This window comes from Dermacentor andersoni, chromosome 2 (assembly GCF_023375885.2).
Source record: "Dermacentor andersoni chromosome 2, qqDerAnde1_hic_scaffold, whole genome shotgun sequence".
NCBI lineage: Eukaryota > Metazoa > Arthropoda > Arachnida > Ixodida > Ixodidae > Dermacentor > Dermacentor andersoni.
This window is the reverse complement of record NC_092815.1, coordinates 181,614,936-181,630,902: the sequence shown is the minus strand read 5'-3', so window position 1 is coordinate 181,630,902 and position 15,967 is coordinate 181,614,936.

The following is a 15,967-nucleotide window of genomic DNA, read 5'->3' as shown; positions in this document are numbered from 1 at the left end:
GTGGCAGAAGAGATGCCGAGGTCAGCTTCTGTCTATACGTCAGCTGTGCGTATGCAGCTAACAAACTGCTAAGGAGATTGAAAATGACTTAGTTGAGATATGTGAATTAATGCGAAGAGGAGCGGAGTCATAGCGCACTAACTATTTTTCACAAAATGGCTTAGCGAAGCATTAGGGGAAAAAATTCAGTCTCGAATTAGTAGTATATGCGAAAGAGATGCGCTACCAATACGTCGTACGTCGTTGAGGTAGTGGATCCCTGATTTAAACCACGGTCACCGCATTGCAATATGTTGTTCAGGAGCTCACTCGACCCATGACCTGCCTCTTGAAGGACTGAAGAAGTGCAACTGATGGCAGTTCGGAGCCGACACCCATCAGTTGCACTATATATATATATATATATATATATATATATATATATATGAAAGAAAACTAAGTTGTTGTTTGCCGCAAAGCCTCCATTGTGCCATTCTTTGTTCAAAGAACAACAGGCCCATACGTTCACTATTTTCTACTTTCACAGTCCTAGTGCCAGCGCATTAAAAAAAGAAATAAGTAGAAGCAAGATTGAAATGTGTCCGCCAATTGTCCTTTAGTCGTTGACATGAAATGACCACGGTATTGGTACTAAGCAGCGCGGCAAACTATAGCAGGCTGGCTGTTTTACGTAGGGCGCTTTTACCCGAAGGGCGAAGCATTGAAAAGGATAGCAAGGTCCAGCGCTGCGCTCAACCTCCTTGGAGTGAGAGAGAGAGAGAGAGGGAGAGAGAGAAAGGTTAGCAATAAAATATTACAAAGAAATATCGATATAAAACGCAACCCTGAATTGTGTTGTTTCCGGTGGGGCGCCTAGATTAGGTGAATTGTTTCGCTCCTGAAAAGGTAGAACAGCAAGTTGTCGTATATCGCTTTTCGGTAGAGAGAGAGAGAGAGAGTGAGAGTGAGAGAGAGAATAAACCTATGGAGAATAGCATGCGAGCGATGCGAGCGTGTGTAGCTGCTTCGCTATGCAATTTATGGTCTGCTCAGTCCATAAGTCCAGGGTCCTTAGCTGCCCTTCTCGCTAAGTCGACCAGTTCGCGTTGGTCCATCGGAGTCGGAGCTGGAAAACGCTGCCTCCCATTGCCGTGTGGTAGGGCGTGTTACGAATGTGAGCTCTGGTGTGCTCGCGCTAGCATATACCATGTGGCAGAGCGTTTCTCATTCATCGCACTGTCGAAGGACGATATCTTTGTTCTTGTTGAACGTCGTAAACCTAATTTCTTCTTCTTCTTTTTGTCTTCTGGTCGACATTTTTCTGTCACAGGCGAGGCATGAAAAATCATTGCGCACAGGAATCGCCAGCTTTTCGAGATATTTAATTGTATCAAATCTCCAAAGAGTGTTGTTTCAGCGAAGGTACACCAGTATTAAGTTAGAAGGACTCGCACGGTGCGGCGAATAGAAGAAAAAGCCTCAAAGAGAATAAAACGACGGCAGGTCTGAAAATGACGATGGAGACATTTGTCTTGGGAACCTGGCACCACCTTATGCCCCACGCTCCATGAGATCAAGTGCTCCAGTGAAATGACAGAATGTTTACTAAATGCTAGAGTGTTTTACTAAATTGTTCGATTTGTAGTGTGCGAGTTCTGAAAGATAATGCTTTTGAGACTGTCGCGCCAAATCCTACGGCTGGCATATTACACTGTCGTGTTAAAAAGAAATTTACTGTTTCGCCTCAAGTCCTACAACTAGTTAATTACACTCGTGAAAATAAAAAGTTGCGGATTTGGGTTGCAAAGAACGAATGATAACAAAACTGGCAGAGCAAAGCAGCGTTTTTCTAAAAAAAGTGATGTTCAATAGTCGGTGTAGAGAGCAAGTGTTTGGGGCAAGAAGTTAGATCGTATATATGCTGGCCAAATACATACGGAAAACCCTGATCACAGGAAAGAAATGTGAAGGATAAAAAATTCATCGACGATTATGATACTCCCTAATTGGAATTTAGGTATTTATGTGTTATTTTTGACAATTTTTAGGTGTTTATAATTCGCGATATATTTTGGCAAAGACTTTGATTCTAAACGACAGCACCCATTCCGTGGCGGCGCTGGGCCTCTGCTCGGGCAGCTCGTTTAGCAGCCGCGGCAGACGAAGTATTTCCACTGGTTGCGTCGCTCATCGTTCAGAAAGAAAGCGTGAATACGGGAATGCGTGGCTCGCGCGGAGCCCATTCTCTATAACGGCGGCGGTACAGGCGAAGTAGCGCATGCGCAGTAGGTCTGAAGCCCACGCCAGCACTTTGTTTCCATATATGGTATTGGCGGACGCACTCGCCGCATGCCTGGTCGCCGCCGTTGAGCACGTCTCGTGCGGCACTCCGCCTTCCTTGTCACCCTTTCGCCATTCTCTCCTCCTCCGCTCCTCCTCATGCTTCCGTTGCACCCTCCTTCCCCGCTTTCCTCCTTGCGCTCTCTCCGCTATCGTCGTATTTCATCCCCTCCTGCGCTCTGCGTTTGCTCTTTCATCTTTCGCTGCACTTGGTCGCTCGGATGTTGACGCTCAACGCAGGAACGGGTGCCTAAGAGCTGCGCTCTAAAGAGAGTGCGTTTAGGATGCAGTGATTGGTCATGAATATATTGTTACGATATCATGGAGCGCAAATTCTACCGCAAGGTATTTGCCTTGCCACCATTGATTGTCTCAGCGACCAATACGTTGCAGCGTTATCGCCCGATGGTTCTCGCGAGCTTAGCATGCCCCTCGCGCCAGCCTCGGGCATTGATGCCAACATAAAGAAAATGGTTGCGACGGACCTGTCCTCTGTGCAGGCTAAAGACCTTTGCGAAGTATTATCGTCCTACCGCGATATTTTCGACTTCGACGATTGCCCTTTATGCCAGACGCTCGCGGTCAAGCATCGGACTCTTACTGGCGATGCTGCGCCTATTCATCGACGACCGTATCGAGTTTCTGCGTCGGAACGCCGAGTAATTCAAGATGAAGTGAACAAAATGCTCGATAAAAACATCAGTGAGCCTTCATCGAGTCCCTGGGCGTCACCTGTGGTGTTGGTTAAGAAGAAGGACGGCACGTGGCGCTTCTGTGTAGACTACCGTCATCTGAACAGCATTACAAAGAAGGACGTCTACCCGCTCCCACGTATAGACGACGCCCTTGACTGCCTGCACGGTTCCAGCTATTTCTCGTCTATTGATCTTCGTTCGGCATATTGGCAGATTGCTGTTGACGATATGGACAGAGAAAAAACCGCGTTCATCACACCTGATGGCCTATACCAATTTAAAGTAATGCCGTTTGGATTATGCAACGCCCCTGCCTCCTTTGAGCGTATGATGGGCTCCTTGCTCCAAGGTTTCAAATGGTCCACATGCCTCTGCTACCTCGACGACGTCATCGTCTTCTCGCCAACGTTCGACACTTACCTTGAGCGTCTCACAAGTATACTTGACGTATTTCGAAAGGCGAAGCTGCAACTTAAGTCGTCCAAATGTCGTTTTGGCCACCGACAAATTACTCTTCTGGGCCATCTCGTTGACGCTTCCGGAGTACAGCCTGATCCCGACAAAACTCGCGCTGTCCGAGAGTTTCCGGTCCCGAAGACAGCCGCAGAAGTTCGAAGTTTTGTAGGGCTGTGCTCGTACTTTCGTCGTTTTGTTCGAGATATTGCGACAATTGCTAGGCCCCTAACTAATCTTTTGAAGAAAGGCGTACAATTCTCGTGGGGTACTGCAGAAGCCGCCGCCTTCTCTCGTCTCGTCACTCTTCTAACCTCAGCACCCATTCTCGCCCACTTCGACCCTGATGCCCCTACAGAATTACGTACAGATGCCAGCGGTCATGGCGTAGGTGCCGTCTTAGCCCAGCGTCAGCGTGGCAAGGATCGCGTTATTGCTTATGCGAGCCGCCTCCTAGCACCATCGGAGCGCAACTATTCCATTACGGAACGCGAATGCCTTGTTGTTGTCTGGGTGGTTGCGAAGTTCCGCCCTTACCTTTACGGCCGCCCTTTTTCCGTAGTCACTGACCATCATGCTCTCTACTGGCTCTCATCGCTAAAAGATCCTACAGGCCGGCTTGTTCGATGGGCTTTGAGGCTACAGGAATTTTCATATTCCGTGGTGTACAAGTCTGGCCACCTGCACCAAGACGCCGACAGTTTGTCGCGTTACCCGGTTGACGACTCTAACTCCTCCAATACTGCCAGTGCTTCTTGCGTATTATCTGTATCCCAGCTGCTTCATTTCGCAGACGAGCAACGCCGTGACGCCTACATCAGAGCACTCATCGACCGTTTTGAACACTCTCCGGCCGATGCTGCTCTACGCCTCTTCGTCCTCCGCGACGGTACTCTGTACCGTCGTAACCTTCATCCGGACGGCTCTGAGTTCCTGCTTGTAATACCTAAACACCTCCGCTCCACCATTGTAGAAGAGCTTCACGACGCACCGACGGCAGGACACCTCGGCGTATCTCGAACCTATGACCGTGTACGTCGCCGGTTTTTCTGGCCGGGCCTTGCCCGTTCCGTACGACGTTACGTCGCCGCTTGTGAACTTTGCCAACGACGCAAGAAGCCTTCCCAGCTCCCCGCTGGTTACCTGCAGCCGCTCGACATCCCTGCCGAGCCCTTCCATCGTGTCGGCTTGGACCTTCTCGGCCCATTTCCGGAATCCACATCAGGAAACAAGTGGGTTGCAGTCGCGGCGGACTACGCGACCCGCTACGCCGTAACCCGTGCTCTTCCGACCAGTTGCGCAACTGATGTTGCGGACTGCCTCCTACATGATATCATTTTGATGCATGGTGCTCCACGTCAATTGCTTACAGACCGCGGCCGCACCTTTTTGGCTAACGTCATTGACGACATCATGCGTGCCTGCTCAATACAGCATAAATTTACTACCTCAAACGAACGGCCTCACTGAGCGTTTGAACCGCACCCTTACAGACATGCTATACAAATACGTTTCAGACGACCACCGTGACTGGGACCTGGCTCTACCTTACATTACCTTTGCATACAACTCTTCCTGTCTCGAAACTGCTGGCTTTTCCCCGTTTTACCTATTGTATGACCGCGAACCGACGCTACCACTGGACACTGTGCTTCCGTCCGCCACAGCTTCAACTAGCGACTATGCCCGTGACGCAATCGCCTATGCTGACCATGCTCGCCAACTTGCGCGTGCTCGTCTACAAGTGTCTCAAGACAAGAAGAAACAACGCTACGACCTCCGTCACCGTGATGTCCATTTTGTGCCCGGCGCCCTCGTGTTGATTTGGTCACTATCGCGCAAAATCGGCCTTTGTGAAAAACTGCTTTCCTGTTACACAGGCCCATATCGCGTGATACGCAAAGTGACAGATGTCACCTATGAAATCGCTCTAGCCACGCCCACCACGTCCTCCGCTGTGACAACCAGTGATGTTGTCCACGTTGCCCGACTCAAGCCCTACAACTCTCCATGCACCTTGGATATTTAACAGCGCCGTGATGGTGCTTTTGCCGCCGGGGGCTAATATTACGATATCATGGAGCGATGCTCAAGAGACGAGCCGCCGCGAGAACGACGAAGAAGTTGGTCGGTGCTCTTGGCACGAGCGAGTGTCAGCCTGGCCGCCTGGCTCCAGTGTAAACAGCGTGTAAATAGCATCTTTCGTCTGTGTCTTTCCACACGTAACAATATTACTAAATTATTAGTTCAAAAGGGGCTTTGCAAGACATGTACCAGGGAAAAGCGGCAGTAGAAGACGAAATAACGGTCAACTGAATCAAAGATGGAAGAAATATTATACTTGAAAAGCTTGTGTCCTTTTAGACAATACCTCAAGACTTCAAGTGTATTAGAGAGTTGGAAGAATGTCAACATTAGACTAATCCTTAACGCGAGAGACGATAAGAAATTGAATTATTAGAGGCACAATAGGTGCTTGATTTCAGTATTGTATTAAGTACTCATGAATGTGATTTTCAGTAGAACCAAGGAAACACTTGTCTTTAATCAACCAAGAGAATAGGTTGGCTTGAGGAAAGGGTATGCAACAATGGATCACATCCATGTCACCAGTCAAGTAAGTGTGAAATCTACGGAGTACAACGATCTCTCTTTATGGCTTTTGTGTATTACGAAAAGGCAGTTTCAATAGAGATACCAGCAGTCACAGAGGCATTACGCAATAAATGAGCAGAGTACAGATACGTTATTAGATTTGGCGGTCGTAGCTGTAGAGATGAACTTGGGACGACAGGACTGGGCGAGCAGGATTTAATTGCAGGATTTACATTTAAAACAGGACATACATTGGCAGACTAGCGCGACTCCCATATGGAGCCCGCAAAACTAACATACAGCAAACAGTTTACGAGCACACAGCTCACTCCTACATTTCGAGTATGACAGAGCACTCAGCTCCCGACAACGATCACGACACGAGCACACCCTAGCAGCCGGCAAACGCTGCTTATAAGCTCTCCGCTTGACGTCATAGTTCGACGTCATCGTTCGGCCGTGGACGGAGCACGAATGGTCGGGAAGGTTCGTCCAAGCATTGTAAACTTGCCGCCGCCCCGCACTATCGTTTACGCCCACACGCACGCAAACACACAGGTGCGAACCCATACACACAAAGGCTCCGGAGTCGACGACCGAGGGCTTCGTAGAACTGTGCTCCGTCTCGGGTGGTGCGGCCAAGTACCAATTTCCTGAATTGATCGCGCGCCACGTGGCTGCCGGTCATCCGCAGTTCTCGGTACCGCCCAGCTTTCAGTGCCGACGTCAGAGGGCTTCGTAGAACTGCTTTGTCCCGGGTGGCTCGGCCAAGTACCAATTTCCGGAGTTGATCGCGCGCCACGTGGCTGCCTGCCGACCGCAGCTCTCGGAAGGGCGCCCCGACTGGTGGGCTTGGAACACGTGCAGCGGGCTGAAAACTGGCACGTTGCCACCCCGTATGGCCATTCTTAACAACGTGAATAACCTAGCAAACATATATAGATTGCCCAGCTGTCTTGGTTCTACACAAGAAAGGTGGAAACATACCGATCAATGGACAAAGCAAGGCAACACAATCTCCTCAATGCTATTCACTGCATGGTTAGAAGTATTCAAGCGCTTGGACTGGGAAGGATTAGGAGTGAGAACTAACGGCGAATATCCCAGCAACATAAGATGCAGATGACATTGATCTGTTCAGCACCGCTGGAGATGACTTGCAAGGAATGATTGAGGACCTTAGTAAACAATGTCAGAGTACGGTACAAGAATAATGTGCACAAGACAAAGGTAATGTTAAATAGCCCGGCAAGAGAATAATTCATGATTGGAAGTCAGCCTCTATAATCTGTGCAAGAGTATGTTTATCTATCACTTTTAAAACAAAGGGTGTCATAAAGTTGCAAACTTGACTCTATCGGTAGTAGCTACCTGTTACATGTACGAAGCTTTTTTCTTGCTATACCTCTTATATGGACATTCCAAGCGCATTTATGCCGTCACCGCGCGCCGTACGCTGTATGTGCGAGTGAAAGCTTAGGAGGGTCAGCGACGATCGACGCGCAATCTCGTGCGCTCGAGTGAGGAAGGCGAAGTGGAAGCGCGCCGTCTTCTGTCGCGCGCGAGGCACGGGGGGGGAGGGGGGGAGGGCGAGGCGAGGGAGGGAGAGGGGGCGTTATACTCCGGCGGCTGCTGCTTGCGGCGCGGCCGCGCGGGCCCCGTATCTTGCAAGCGATCCGCGACGTGGACAAAGTGCGCGCCAGCTCTGGCCTCGAGCGACACGTGTTCATGTTTCCCTTTGCGCACGTGACACCGTGCTTGTTAATTTAGTTAGAAAGCAAATGTTTGAAAGTTTATACGGCTGATAAAACGAATATCCTTACCTCATATAGGTGTCTACTAATTTGCTATCGCAGTCGATGCTTCGCCTTTCGGGCGAAACTGTGTCTTTCTTTTATAGCGCGTGCACTCATGCACTGGAGCTCATGTGTTCCACAATAAGGAGTAGTAATACTAGAGTAACTGAACTTTACTCTGGGGAAAGTGACTTTAGTACTGACAATTTTGCTATATAGCAGCTGGTTAAGGCAGTTTAGCTACAACTTGCAAAAGAGAATAGTAATTGAAAGCTTGTTTCAGAAATTACAAGTGCAGGCACGTCCACCCTTTAGGGAATTGTAGTTGGGTTTACGAATGTGCATTGTACGTAATGTCAAAAGCCTGAAAAGCTACTCTCAGCTGCGCGAACCGTTCAGGTACATGAGGATGCCCTTTCAGGCTCCAAGACATGCATACACTGGGAGCCTGGAGCGAGCACTATCACACATGTAGGCATAAGCACAACCCTTGGAATTGTACATCCCTGCAGTTGCAAATCCTGCAATCAACTTCTAATGAATACTCATAGAAGCTGGAACGAAACTGTGTCAAGCTCACAAAGCCCACAAAAAGCACTTCAAATGCTAAAAAAGAGCATGATTATTAATCAAGTAAATTAAAGTGTATCATAAATAAAAACAAGCAGACATACTGAATTACCAGCACATTTTGTTCAGTTCAGGCCGACTTGTAGTAATGCAAATATAGTGAAAAACAAACAGCAAGTACAATCTCATAACAAATTAAGCCACGAGCGATTCAAGGTGTTTGCGTGCAAGAAAAAAGAAGTCGCTTCAATCAGCGGGTGCTTTTCACAAGAAAACAGTGGTTGGGTAGGTGGAGCTCTTGCCAGAGACCTGCAAAAATGGTTTAAACGGACGTAATTTGCAGGGCAAAACGTTTATTTTCTCATGCCCCAATTTAGGACACGAATGAGAGCTGGAAATCAAAGGGAAACTTGATTTCATGAGAAAAGGTGGCATGTTAGCAAATTGTTCCCCGGAATATATTAACCAGTGACGCTGGGTTCGTTGCGATAAACAGTAGTGAAAGCAGAGAATATAATGAATAAAACGCAGAGAGTGGATAAAAATTCCGATCCCTAGCCACCACCTCCTCCAAGAAAGAAAGTGAATTATTATTTTTTTCTTATATGGTACTTAGGAGACGTGGTCGCCTATAGTTGGCGCCGGCTACTTATTTTCACATAGAGATTTAAAAAATATTTATCTTAAAGGCGTTAAAACTAAAAGTCCACTCCAACTAATAGTAAGGCAAAGTTCAGTCACATAAGTAGACTAATGCCACACTAAAACTGAAACTTAAATCAGAAACACAAAGTCCAGTAACATAGGTGCACTAAAGTAAACACAAACGCCGGTTACATAACTGCACTAAAATCAGCGAGAAGAAAAAGGGTTAACCGAGGGGCCCGATTTTTATTAGTCATGTCATAAGAAGCCACCAAACACGGACACCAAGGACAACATAGCGGAAATTACTTGTGTTTAATAAAATGAAACAAAGAAACGATAAATTCATGGAAATTAAAGCGCATGAAAAAAACAACTTGCCGCAGGTGGGGAACGATCCCCAGCCTTCGCACTACGCACGCGATGCTCTACCAATTGAGCTACCGTGGCGCCGTTCTTCCATCCACTTTCTTGGGTATTTATGTTTCCTAGGAGTGTTAGCCAGCGCCACCACTCACAACCCTTGGAGGCGGATTTGGAACATCCTTTCTGCCGCAGGCGTCACGAGAACGTGAGCTTTTTGGGTGAAGGCAACCGGTCAATATACTCACACATGCTACCTGAAGGCATCAATGTTGTAATGCGTCGAACGAGTATAAAAACGAGCCCAAAGGAAGGAAGGAAATCAACTTTATTCAAGGTCCTGCAGGCCGCGAGAGCTTTGGGCTCTCATGGAGTGGGCGTCTTCCACGACGGAAAGGGAGGTTGAGTTTCCCGGCGGCGTCGTGGACTTGCTGGCACAGGTATGTAATAAGCACAAATGACTCTATGACAAGCCGGCCATGCGTTACATTAAGGATGGACTGTAAGCCAAAGAAAACAAACTTCTTACTTGAATAAAAACGCCAGCATTGCTGCTCGATCTTTTTTTTTGCAATTTAGCTGTTTGGCAGTGCAGCCTTCAAAATTCCAAAACACGGCTATCGCAAAAGTTAGCATTTTTCTTCAAGCTCCGATAAGGATTCAGGTACGCCACGTTCGTAATATCGCTTCATCACCCCTACCATTCGAAAGCGTGTGTACAGAAAACCGAAGGAGCCACAAAAGCCACAAACGTGAAAGCGCACGCACTCAGCCAACACAAACGGACGCAACCTCGCAACTACGGAGCTGAGGTTCCGCGAGAACGGAAAGTCGGAATACTCAAGTACACATAGAGAGCGCAGAGAGCGATCACCCGTGACAGAGATCATTCATCGTCAGAAGGCAGGAAACGTAGTCAATGGACGGGAGCCATCATGCGATTACACGGTGCTTCGCCAAGCTAACACGTATGCAAGGGTGCCTTGGCTCCATTGGTGCTCAGTGCATTTTATTTATTGCGATTAGCATTCTTCGCCTACCTCAGACATTTTGAATCTATCTATCTATCTATCTATCTATCTATCTATCTATCTATCTATCTATCTATCTATCTATCTATCTATCTATCTATCTATCTATCTATCTATCTATCTATCTATCTATCTATCTATCTATCTATCTATCTATCTATCTATCTATCTATCTATCCCTCCATCCATCCATCCATCCATCCATCCATCCATCCATCCATCCATCCATCCATCCATCCATCCATCTATCTATCTATCTATCTATCTATCTATCTATCTATCTATCTATCTATCTATCTATCTATCTATCTATCTATCTATCTATCTATCTATCTATCTATCTATCTATCTATCTATCTATCTGTGGAGCGGAACATACTTCATACTTTTCACGTAGGCCTACCTTCTCTAGGTCATGTGAGAGGTGGTGTCCATGCCTGATAAATGCAAGCACGTATTCCGCCAAGAGAATGGCTTGGTGCAGGTGCCAGGTATGGAGGCCACAGTAACAACAACAAGAAAATGCATGCGGATGGGTGCCCATGGATGGATGAATACAACTTTATTGAACGTCAGGCAAGGCTTAACGCAACCCGGGCTTAAGTCTCCCACGAGGGAATGTCAAGGCCCTGCCTCAACGCTGCCTCACGGGCTTGCTCTACGGCCCACGTCTGGATGCCGAGGTCTGAGTTGGCAGAGTGGCGGCCCACCTCGACGACAGCGTGTCCGGATTAACTGCCATCCTTCCTATAGTTATATTTTTCTCTCACACATGTGTTTGAATGTTGCTGGCCCTTCCTAGCACAATTTGCACGTGTCGTCCTGAAGCTTATAAGGGAAGATACGTTTCAGATGGAATTAGTTCAATAATTAGTTCAATTAGTTCAAAAGTTCAATTTGGGACTCGACCGTGGGATGAGTGCCCATGTAGGTGAAGAAGTAAGGAAAGCCTTGGGAGCTATGCAAAGGGGGAAGGCAGCTGGGGAGGATCAGGTAACAGCAGATTTGTTGAAGGACGGTGGGCAGATTGTTCTAGAAAAACTGGCCACCCTGTATACACAATGCCTCATGACCTCGAGCGTACCGGAATCTTGTAAGAACGCTAACCTAATCCTAATCCATAAGAAAGGGGACGCCAAAGACTTGAAAAATTATAGACCGATCAGCTTACTGTCTGTTGCCTACAAAGTATTTACTAAGGTAATTGAAAATAGAATCAGGAACACCTTAGACTTCTGTCAACCAAAGGACCAGGCAGGATTCCGTAAAGGCTACTCAACAATAGACCATATTCACACTATCAATCATGTGATAGAGAAATGTTCGGAATATAACCAACCCTTTTATATAGCTTTCATTGATTACGAGAAAGCGTTTGATTCAGTCGAAACCTCAGCGGTCATGGAGGCACTATGGAATCAGGGTGTAGACGAGCTGTATCTAAAAATACTGAATGATATCTATAGCGACTCTACAGCCACCGTAGTCCTCCATAAAGAAAGCAACAAAATCCCAATAAAGAAAGGCGTCAGGCAGGGAGATTTTAGAGACCTGGATTGGGAAGAATTGGGGATAAGAGTTAATGGAGAATACCTTAGCAACTTGCGATTCGCTGATGATATTGCCTTGCTTAGTAACTCAGGGGACCAATTGCAATGCATGCTCACTGACGTGGAGAGGCAAAGCCGAAGGGTGGGTCTAAAAATTAATCTACAGAAAACTAATGTTTAACAGTCTCGGAAGAGAACAGCACTTTATGATAGGTAGTGAAGCACTGGAAGTGGTAAGGGAATACATCTACTTAGGACAGGTAGTGACCGCGGATCCGGATCATGAGACTGAAATAATCAGAAGAATAAGAATGGGCTAAGGTGCGTTTTGCAGGCATTCTCAGATCATGAACAGCAGGTTGCCACTATCCCTCAAGAGGAAAGTGTATAACAGCTGTGTCTTACCAGTACTCACCTACGGGGCAGAAACCTGGAGGCTTACGAAAAGGGTTCTGCTCAAATTGAGGACGACGCAACGAGCAATGGAAAGAAGAATGATGGGTGTAACGTTAGGGATAAGAAAAGAGCAGATTGGGTGAGGGAACGAACGCGAGTTAATGACATCTTAGTTGAAATCAAGAAAAAGAAATGGGCATGGGCAGGACATGTAATGAGGAGGGAAGATAACCGATGGTCATTAAGGGTTACGGACTGGATTCCGAGGGAAGGGAAGCGTAGCAGGGGGCGACAGAAAGTTAGGTGGGCAGATGAGATTAGGAAGTTTGGAGGGTCAACATGGCCACAATTAGTACATGACCGGGGCAGTTGGAGAAGTATGGGAGAGGCCTTTGCCCTGCAGTGGGCGTAACCAGGCTGATGATGATGTTGATGATGATGGTAGGTGAAACTTCAGGGTTGGAATCTGAGGTTGTAATTTTGCGACAGATCATTCGAGGAGTGTGTACATTCCCTATGCCAGAGCCATAAAAGTGATGATACTCATGAGAATAAGTTAATATCGGTTTAGATAACATTTAAATGTGCGACTCCCGAATCAAGTAGCAAGTAAGCCTCTAGGCAATGGTACCACAGAACGAAAGTAACTGCAAAGGGGTGTCTTGGCCAGTGAGTCAGCAGCCTGATTCAAATACAAGCTCTTGTAGCCAGGTACATTGTGAGGCATATTTGGTTGTTTTGTTTTCTCTCTGCTGAAGGCATAACTCGCGAATAATGTCGCCTTCGTCGTCTTTGTCATCATTGTTGGCTGCTTTGCGAAGACTCAGCGCGTGTTGCTGGTCGCCACGTCTCGTGTGACTGGTCGCTAGAGCAAGACGACGAAGATTGAGATCCTGAGCCACTACAGGCGTTGTTTGGAAGTCGCGTTTGCGAATTCGGGCTTCTAAGTTTCCCGGTCATTCTCCTTATTGCGGAACCCTCGTGGGTCTTCAATTGCAGGAACGCTCGTATTCTCTTTTCTAACATTTTCTGAGACAGAAAGAGACCTCGTGTTAAATTTTCGATATTCGGTCTAAACCGCTCCTTTAAATATTTATTACGCAATGTTTTTAATCATCTAAGATTCTTCTAATGTCTGCAGTTTCCTCACTAGCAAGTATATATAGAGACATTTTTTTATTGTTTTAAGCGTAAGCTTGGTTCATATGGTATTATTAATCTAAGATAATTTTAAAGCAACCCACTTATTGGCCAACTTACTGTAGTGGGTAAGCTTTATAATGTCCAGGGACAAGAACACGACGAAGGTAGCGAGTGGCGGTCGTTAAGGCAAGCGCTGAAGTTTAGGCTGCGAACCCCAGCGGTAGTACCGACGGCATCTACAGTGACTGCAAAGCCATCTATGGGAGTCATCACTATGGAGGTCTGAAGATAGTCTTGCAGGCTGATCTTCCGAAGATGTCTGAACGGCCGCAGGTTTGCCCACCTAGTGTGTCAACGCTGTCTCACATCACCAGCCTTACCGTAACCGAAAGCTCTATTGCCATAAACTATCAGGAACCAACGCACGAACTCCTAGGTACCGAAGAAAGCGTTGAAAGCTGGCCAGTCTCGAATGAATCCCCCCGTGATGCTCAGTTATTGAAGACCAGTGCTTCGCCTCCAGCGTCACCTCGCATCAGTCTGCCAGAAGCCGGTGATGCTAACGAAGTTCCATACTACAGCAGCGAGAACGTGAAGATTTCCTCCCGCCATGCTGACGCGAACAACCAGCAGCACGGCGACGACAAAGCGTCGCCCGAATATCTCCACTGCTGGGCAGAAGAAGGCCTGGTGGCTTCCGGATGCACAGCTCCGTGGCCGTCGCAACAACTTGGCCTAGACAGGCGCGGTCGCTCCTACTGGCCTGGCGGATATTCACAAGTGAGCGTCTTTCTTCCACGAAGCAATTGGCCCACCAGCGAGTCCTCTTGGCGGCGCAGGGAGTGGATGTCACCTCTGTCGCCGGCATGCTTAGCGGCCGATGGTAGCTGTACGTACCTGCACGGCCGCCTCTCCCGGGGCACAACGTCGTCAGTGGGAAGCGGAACGAAGGCGTCAACTACGTGCCTCAGCGCATTCGTTTTCGTGGTCGTCATGCTGTGCGTGTGGATGTTCCAAGTCGTCGGCGAGTACCGCGTGCCTGAGCCGGACCTGGATTCGTTGTACGCCTCGAAAATATCCTCTTCTGTGGACAAGGATAAAGGCGCTGGCCGCGCCGCTGCTCGAGTGGTGTTAGGGGACACTGATGGTTCACTAAGAGCCGAACACACTGACGAACGGATCTCGTCGCATTACGATGCCGAAGGGACGACAGATGTCCGTTATAGCAGAGATAGATCCACGCAGAAAACCACCATGCTTATGATTCCGCATAAGCTGAGATCTGACAGAGAGATCCGACGCATTGCAGGGGGTCGACGTCCAGTAGTTCATAAAGACCAGGCTTGATGACGTCAGGTGGGGCTCAGTAATCTTGTAACTGTACTGGTCTGGAAACGGCCTCTATACTTAGACTCGAAACAGTCTGGCGTACCGGCGTCTCCACCTTGCGCATTTTTTTGATAAAGGCTCATTACCCTTCAAGTGAAGAATTTGTGCGAAAAAGAAATAGGATATCAGCATGCCGTATATAATGATTTGGATATTGATATATACATATGGGATTGCACCACGCGTTACGAATTATTTGACCACTAGAAGGACTGTTGCACGGCTAAATTTTCCTGAAGCTGTCAATGAGAACTGCTTCAGGAGAAGTCAGAAAAAATGATAAGTGATTACAGTTATTTTGACATGATTTTGCACACTGCCGTTGTCGCAACCAGAATAAGTTACAAGCAGATGGATAAATCATGGTCTGAGTTTATTGAATATACGCGCGCAAAAACATCGAAATACTATCTCCTGTCTCTGCTGTCTTCTTGGGTGCTTAGACTCTCGGAATGCCAGTCGCATAAGATATTGTGTTTTTTTTTTCTTTCGCCTATTTCCGGTCGGCATTGCAGTGCATCTCGTTACGTCCCGTGGTGCGATCTATTTATTGCGCTGCGCAGTGGGTTGCGAGGGACGCCGTATCGGAGTGCTTGCGCAATAATACTGACCACTTGGGTTTCTTGAACGTGCATGTAAAGCACCGGTACACGAGCGTTTATTGCATTCCACCCTTATAGGAACGCGTGCGCCGCGGCCGCAAATCGGACCAGCGAATTCGTGCTCATTAGCCGAATGCCACAGCCACTAAACAACCGCGACGGGTTGACCATGTAGTCACCATCAATATAATTATGTCTACTCCATGGTGAACTCCTCCCTTATCCCCGTATTCTCAAACGATCCTCGACTCGCAGCTTTTTGCTCTGCTCCAAGATGATGAGGATATTTATTGGCATCCCATTTGAAAGGAGGGGGTGGGATGGCAAGTTGTACCATAGCTTGCTTGATTTAATCAGGTTTTACAACACCCATCGCTATCTAGCCTTTCGCCTGTCGTATCTCAATCTTAACGTTCGTAT